This window comes from Mesocricetus auratus, unplaced genomic scaffold, assembly GCF_017639785.1.
Source record: "Mesocricetus auratus isolate SY011 unplaced genomic scaffold, BCM_Maur_2.0 Super-Scaffold_100013, whole genome shotgun sequence".
Classification (NCBI taxonomy): domain Eukaryota; kingdom Metazoa; phylum Chordata; class Mammalia; order Rodentia; family Cricetidae; genus Mesocricetus; species Mesocricetus auratus.
In genome coordinates, this window is record NW_024429196.1 from 52939971 (window position 1) to 52947812 (window position 7842).

The 7842-nt window shown below is 42.3% G+C and overlaps 1 long non-coding RNA gene across 1 annotated transcript; it reads right to left on the reverse strand.

Moving 5' to 3' along the window:
- Nucleotides 1-2825: 2825 nt before the first annotated feature.
- On the reverse strand, nucleotides 2826-7342 carry LOC121143761. The gene is made up of 3 exons (XR_005881085.1): nucleotides 7282-7342; nucleotides 4297-4764; nucleotides 2826-3366 (listed from the first exon to the last, which is right to left on the reverse strand). It is a non-coding gene; the product is annotated as an uncharacterized LOC121143761 (long non-coding RNA).
- Between the last annotated feature and the right edge of the window lie 500 nt (nucleotides 7343-7842).

Below are 7842 nucleotides of genomic sequence, written 5' to 3' on the forward strand. Positions count from 1 at the left end.
GTTGAAGCTAGGCTCTCATCTGTTGAGGAGATAAGACATGTAACTCATAAAGCCCCTCAGTTTCCTAGGCAAAGGCAGGAATACAGTAAAATTGTTTTGGGGTAAAATGAAGGAAACCTGCCAGACTTCTGGAATCCCACAAGAAGGAAATAGGTGTCCAGAGACTAATGCTGACAAGACTTCTGCTAAGAGACCAAACAGCCCAAATTCAGTCACGACTGGGTCACACAGTTCTGTTCTTTGACTATGACACTTAGTCAAAATTGTCCTGCTGAGTTTGAACTATGTTGATGTGATAGGGTATTTGTAGACAGTGAAAGAATTCACTCAATAGACCTTAGTAGAAAATGCATTTATTGAATACACTACAAGAAAGAACACAAAAGACAGGGGAGTGACAGGGCTGTCTGCAATGTTGGGGTATCCATCTTCAGCCTACAGGCCTCCTAGAATATCTGGCAGACTTTTCAGTGACAGCTTTTACAAGTGAAGGTTGTCCTCACCAGTCAGTGTTTGATTCTGTAAGGTGTCCATGTTGGCAGAGGTACAGCCCTGTGGTGCCCAGTGGCAGTTAATTTTAGTTGGCTACAGGCATGCCATGCCATTCTGCCATTTGAGGTTTGGCTGATTTAGGTTTTCCAGAAGGCTGTATGAGACTGGAGAGAATCAAGATAGGAAACCAATTTAGATGTGCCTAAATCATGTGTACCAATTTCTCTGCTGATGACCTGGACATTCAACACAGTCAGATGCATAGGATGTTAAGGACACATTCTGAAGTACTGGTAGTGTCATTCTAATCTGGGCATCTATACAACAGACTGCACTGATAGAGATTTCCCACAGTAATAATAATATTTCAAACAGTTGGCCTTGTATTTACTTAGATTTAGATTTAGGCAAAGATAAAACATCTTAAAAGGATTTTAATGGTGGTCAGAAGATGAGTTGCCTGGTAGAGCACAGGGAAGGGGGGCTGTAAATGTCATCAGATCTATTCCAACTAGGAAAATTCCAAAAGAATGAACAGGGCCTGTGGATCCTGGGTTTATGGGCCACTGATCTGAGATTGGCCTTTGAGGCCCCCTTTCAAGAGAAAGTATATGTCTTTAATTGGGTCTCTTGTATTTTTATGTTGAAGCCTTTTGGAAAATAGTTTTATTTTGGGCAGGTGAACCCAGTTGGTAATTCCCTATAGTTTGATAACCACTGGGATATTTAATAAGACCTGGTAGAGTCCTTTTTTAAATTAGTTATAGTTAGTATGTCTATAGGAGCACCAGGTCCCTTCTCGGTCAGGATGACAATCCTGCCTTGGGTTGACAGAAACTAATTTTGTTATATTGCTAATTATTTTAATTTTTAATTATACTTTCTCATGGGATGTAGGATCATGCAGGTGGTCAGCTTGAGGACTTTATGAACTTCTTTCAGGATTGAGAGGACCCTTTGGCTCCTTTAATTTCCCCTTTCCACTTATTTATGTCATCTAATGGATGGTCAGGGTTTTGCTGAATTTGTGGTTTCTCTGTGCAAACATGGATGACATTTTCCCATGTGAAAGGACCCTCCTCTTTTCAAGGTGTACAATGGTGAGTTCAAGTGCTGGAGTTTCTGAAGCCTGTTAGATGTCCCCCTAGTACCTGGCCAACCTAGGGGAGGGACCAAAATACTGGTTGTCACCTTAACTTCTATAGCTTCATTGGTTTTGTCCTCCAAGCAAGGCTGCTGAGTACTCAGAGGCCTGTTCTTCCAGTCTAGAAGAATGGGCAAAGGTTTGATGGCTGTAGTGGCATCTTGTTCGGCCAATAGACTTGTGGTAATGGCCTTAGGGTGTGGCTTCGGTATGAGGACATGATCCCTTATAAGGAAGGGTAGGGGCCTTGCTCAGGCTCACTCTTGCGTTGTGGTCTAAGCATCCTGTGTCGCAGACCCTGCATCTCCAGAAGCCGAAGGACCACAGCAGTATTTACCTTCATTGTGAGAGTGCTCCCCAAATAAAGAATCTGCGAAGCAGCATGCTCAGACCACAACCCAAGAGAGCCCGAATGAGGCCCCTCCTCTTCCTTATAAGGGATCAAGTCCGCATAGCGAAGCCACACCCTAAGGCCATTACCTCAAGTGTTAGTGCTTCAGGAACTGAGCTAAATGTGCACAGTGGCCACAGCAGGATTACCCCTCCATTTTGGTTCAACACTGAGGAGTTCAGAGACCACATGATGTCGTTTCTAGAAGCAAAGTAACACCTTCTTCTAGATTCTTGCCCTGTCAGCCCTATGATCCCCACAAGGGTAGACAGCAGAGGAGCTTATGGACCACCTGACCTTTAACTCATCATGTCTGGTTTTCCCTGGCAAAAGCTTAACATGGGGCCTAACAAGAGGTTTTTCAGTCTCCGTCCATCTCCTTCTTTGTTTCTGTGATCATCCTTGCCTATAAGCAGTAACAAGCTCTCTGGTTTCTTGATCCAGTTCTCCCTCCTCACCGTTACACTTGTGCTGTTGCGGAATCACTCGGTTCCTTCTCCATCTTTTCCCTTCCTTCCTCTCTCCTTCCCTCCTCCCTCCCTCCCTCTCTCCCTCCCTTCCTCCCTTCCTCCCTTTCTTTCTCTTTTTTTTTTCTGACTTTACACAGGCAAATGTTAAAACAGCTTCCTCCCCAGATTCATGTCTGTTGGAATCTTGTAAGACAAGTTTCTTTGGAAATACGGAATCTGCTGGTGTAAATGTCAGATCAGAACAGGCACTAAGCTCAGCACGGCTGGCGCGCCCCATGAAAGGATAGAGGCACAGGGGGGAGACACTCAGACAATAATAAAGACAGAGTTGGAACTAATGAATTTATTGCCAGAAAACAACAAACACTGTTGGCAAACAATAGCAGGAAGACAATGAAGGACAATATTCTTCCAAAGGGGAATAAGACCCCTGCAGAAACCCAGATTTTGGATTTCTAGCTTCCAGAACAATGCTGGGCAACATAGTTATTCAGCGCTTGTGTCTCAGATGTGTGTTGGCTAAACCCAAAGTGAAATTCTAAGAGTAAGAAAGCCAGGCATTAAGCTATGGCTGTGTGCTATGTGGCTTCCTAAGTGTGTAAGCTTAGGGCACACAGACAGCTGTAACATTTGTTCTGCATATGACCATACTTGAGATTTTGAGAACATATGCCCTCTCTAGTCACCTGTAGTCTCAAACTCAGAAGGAAGTTTCAGTTCCTGGCTGGTCATGTAAGCTTGTACTCTTAGGCTCCCATTGTTTCAGATGAGGCTTCCCCTGGTGAGGTCACCACAGCGCCCTGGCTGTCCACAGAGCCTGTCTGACGTCTCTGCTCAGAGTGTGTTTACCCTTGGCAAAAAGAAACTTCCTGTTTCAGAGAAAAAAAGATTTAAGAAGGATTGTAAATGGACTCCCGAGACTCCGTGAATGGCAAATAGCTTTTAAAAGACAACACTTTAATGGGCCATGAGTAACTGAGGCAAAAACAAAAGTATTGAATATCCTTTTAAAGGTATATGAGTTTAAAGAGCAAGAAGGGAATAGATTTGGCAAAGTTCCGCCTGGATTTTATAGAATTCAAGATGCTTGGAAATTTTCTACCTACACGCCCACACACAACTGCAAAATTTTATAAATTTTATAAATGACCTGAGGAGACAACAAAAATGATACAGTGCAAATCCAAACAGCATGCAGCTTCTGCATCACAGCCCGATGGAAACATTTATCTCTTTTATAAGCTGCTCTCTGTGGATGGGGGATGCAGAGCCGAAGCAGACAGGCAGGGAGAGAAGACCAGGGAATGAGAACCGAGTTCCAGGCTGTCATGGCTGCTTTAAATGCATGTACACACACAGCTGAAACGGAGCCATGCATGGTATGGTGGAAACAGTGGAAACTGTTAACGTTCGGGGAAAATAGTGGGCTAAGGATCTTCATGTTCCCTGTGAATTTTATGGCATCAAATTAGCAAGTTCATTTTACGGAAAAATAAACAGTGCTTAGTATAAAATTGACTAAGTGTTTAACTCAACTATTCTGCAGCTTTAATGGCCTGATGGTGATGAAACAAACAAGAGCTTTGTGTTTGTCGAACAGGGAAACCTCTTCCACACCGCAAGGCTGTAGCCCTTGACAAAGCGTGTACCTGCTTGGACTGCACCTTACAGAATTCTCAGCAATTTGAGAAATAAATTACTGCACTAACTGTAGGATAGAAGGCAAAAACCAGACACAGTTCTGACAAATCCCCAATCTTTCCTAAGTATCTACTATATACCAGGTACTGGGCATATACCTTATGAAGTGGAGACATTCTTGTGTACCAGAATCCCAGGGTTGTGGTGAAGATGGACATTGATGCTTGAGTTTGTTGATGGCTGGTTTCAGAGGTTTCACTAGACCACAGGGACTCAGCTCTTTGGTCAAGTCTTCCTCAGATGTTCTTCTGTGGATGTTTGTGGATGAGATTAGCATTTGAATTCCTAGAAGGGGTCCAGCAGGTTTTTCTCCCCAACGTGGGTGGGGATTATCCCCTTCCTAAGGGGTGTAGGCTGACTCTGACCAGAACAGCAAGTTAACACTCCAGGGCATCCAGCTTGCCCATAGCAGGGAGGCATTGGCAGCTCAGTTAATTGCACAACACCCCTTCCCCTCATCGCTCTGTTACGTTAGTTCTGCTTCTCTGCAGAGCCCTGAGTTCAATTTCCCAAAGAAGCAGACATCCAGTCAGCTGTTTGAGGACAGCAAGCTGAACAGGCTGATGCTAGAAAGTAAGGAGGAGAGTAAAATTAGTGAGACAGGGAAAGAAAAAGAAGGTGACCAACATTAGCCTCCACTGTCGGCTCTGGGAAGCTCTGGAGACAGCGTGGCATACAGTTGGTATCTCAGTTTGCCCGAGAGTGAGGGCATCAGTGTTGTCATCCCAATAGAGCCCATCACTTGCTATGGGCTGCTCCTGGGCACATTAACTCTCCAACCCTTTGGATTTTCACAAGAGCTCCTTTCCTCCCTCCCTCCATCCCTCACTCCTCCCCTCTCAACTGATGTGAAGTCAGGCATGGAGGAAAGTATCCTGTGAAGAATGCATTACTTTGGAAAGATTATAAATCTACCCCTAGAGTCTACTTCATATGATAGAAGAGCAGACCATTGTTTTGGATCTTTGTTGACACTGCTATACCTGTATTCTATTATCAGATGAGGGATAATTCAACTGCCTATGACATTCAAGCTTGAAGCTGGAAGGACACAGGCCTGTGTGTGTCAACTTGGGGAATCCCATGATTGGTTGTCTTTTGTTATGATGAAAATTTTCATGGTTTTGCTCAGTCTTTATACTAGGTTTCTTTAAGACCTAGTTTGGTATTTACAAACTAATATAATGGAGGCAAGAGTTCCTGGGAGAACAGAGGAGGAACATAGTAAGTGAGCATATGATTGTGTTGTAAGGAATGGGCTTCACAGTCTAAGGTCAACATAGCATAAGCCAAGGGAAAAGCACTAGAAACAAATTCCCATGAAAATACAGAAGAAATTTAGACTAGATATAGCCTTGAGTTAATGCAACCCAAGATGTGTATATTCATATTTGAATGGTAATTTCAATATCTGGCTATGGAAAAATACATGATTTAGAAAAATATGAACTGGAGTACCTTAGTAAGCTTACAGAAGAAATCATACTAAATGGAATAAGCTGATATTTGATAATTTCATAAACTGACATAGAGTCCATTTACAGTCTAATAGGTAAGACTTGTACAGATTTAGACTTATACAATACAGCCAGCTAAAAATTAAACTCTAATGTAAATTTAATCTGGGTGATGTTGTGATGCTTACTGTTTAATTTGAGTTTACAGCTTAAGGGAAATGGGGGTTGGTTGCCCTGGGGGCTTTCTTCTTGGCCAGAGTCAATAAGCAGTATCCTCTATCTGTCTCCTGAAGAGTCTAAAGAAAGTTCCAGGCTGGTTAACATTAGGGACTGCCCATAGGTGTCTCAGGGGCTGTGCTCTGCAGAGGAACCTATGTACCTCTATCCAGTGGGCACACTTTTCTACAGTATTTATGGGAAGGGAGGAAGTTAATACAACAAGTTCATCTCCATTCCATCAAGGGCAAGCCACACAAAGCCCTATGCCTACCACAAACAGGCCTTCTCAAGGCTGGGGAAACTGGCAAGGTGCCTGGCAGCGGATAAGCGCTCAGAGCAGGGCAGGCACTGAGCATCAGAGCAGGCTCTAAGGATCAGGATAGGCACTGGCATCAGGGCAGACGTTGAGCATCAGGGTAGGCCCTGGGAATTAGGGCAGCACTGACCATCAGGGCAAGTACCCAGTAGCCAGTAAAGCAGTTAGTGTCAGAGCAGTTACTCAGCCTAGGGTAGGCACCTGGAAACAGAGAAGGCCCTCAGCAGATGGGTAGGCAGGCACTCATTTGCAGGATAGGCACTCAGTAAGTATTTGTGGATCAGATGAACAAATAACTATCTTGGATCCAGCCATAACTGTATGACACAGACCAGTGTTGAACAGCCCCAGACTTCAAAAGCTATGATCTCACTAGAAATTCAGTCTACCTGTAATTTTTGTTTGAGGTTTTGTTGTTTGCTTTTTGATTTTTAATGTGAAGGTTCAGAGAATTTCTGTTCCTTACCCTTATTCACTTTTCCCTGATAAAAGTCGGACCTTCATATGTTAATTTTCTATTGGGCAGAGATCTTGTAACTCATATGCAATTCATTAGTATGTATCATTAGTATATATAATGCTATCTGAGCCAAAATAATATATATGTCATCTGAAAAGTCTGGAAACGGAGGATAAACTTATTTCAAATAGTTTACTAGTTAATTTTTCAGGTAATATATTTATTATGCTCTTCTTCAACTTACAGATGCTTTTCTAGGCAAAGTAAATAAATTTAAATCAATAGGCTCAATCTTTATTGAAAACATACACTTACTATATCATCCCCTGTACATCCAGCATCTTTTGATGCTCTGTGATGCACTCATTGCAAGTTTGGTTCCGATTAAAATTAGGATCTTGGCTCTTGGCTTTAAATTCAAATACCCTTCATCCAAATGTTGAACAATGTACTGAATGTTTTGCTTGGCCATGTATGTAAGCTGCTGCTTAAAAGTGAAATTTCATTCGTTTGAAGAGTTTTCTTTGCACATATTGAAACTGATATGTGTCTCAACAAGTTTGTTTCAAATTCTTTGTATGGATTAGAAAAGAACAAGTGCTTCAACATTTATTTTCAGGTGTCTACTTACAATATGTTCTGGAGTAAAATCCATAAAGATTGAGGTTTTGGCTTGATCCGCTTTTACTTTCTGTGAAATAAAGTTTTAAACGGAGAAAAATAATAAATTTGAGGTAGGAAATAGGGAAAAGTGCATAATATTCTCCATCAACAAGAAGTCTTTGCAATATTCCCAGAAGCTAGCAAGTTCCATGTGCTCCATAAAATCTCTTTACAGGGGAACTTAATGGGTTGGATTTGCAGCAAGTTAAATGAGATTTTCTTTGTAAACGATGAAGTTTTCACAGGCGGATGGCCTTCATTGCTTGAACAAAACTACCTTGGTTTCAAATATTCATGAACATTTCCCCGTCAGCCTTGTGTTAAGTGATTCTGAATTTGAAGATAAAGGGTGGTGGCAAATCTCAGTTCTATTCTCATGGCCCATCATCAGTCCTTCTAACCTTTGATGTATTTATGTCTAAGTTCAAGACATAAATGTTTGGTTCACTTTCATGCAGGACAGTGAGGCTAAACCTCTACCTGTCATGCAGGATATGCAGCTGACCATGGACATCGGTACAGATAGGTT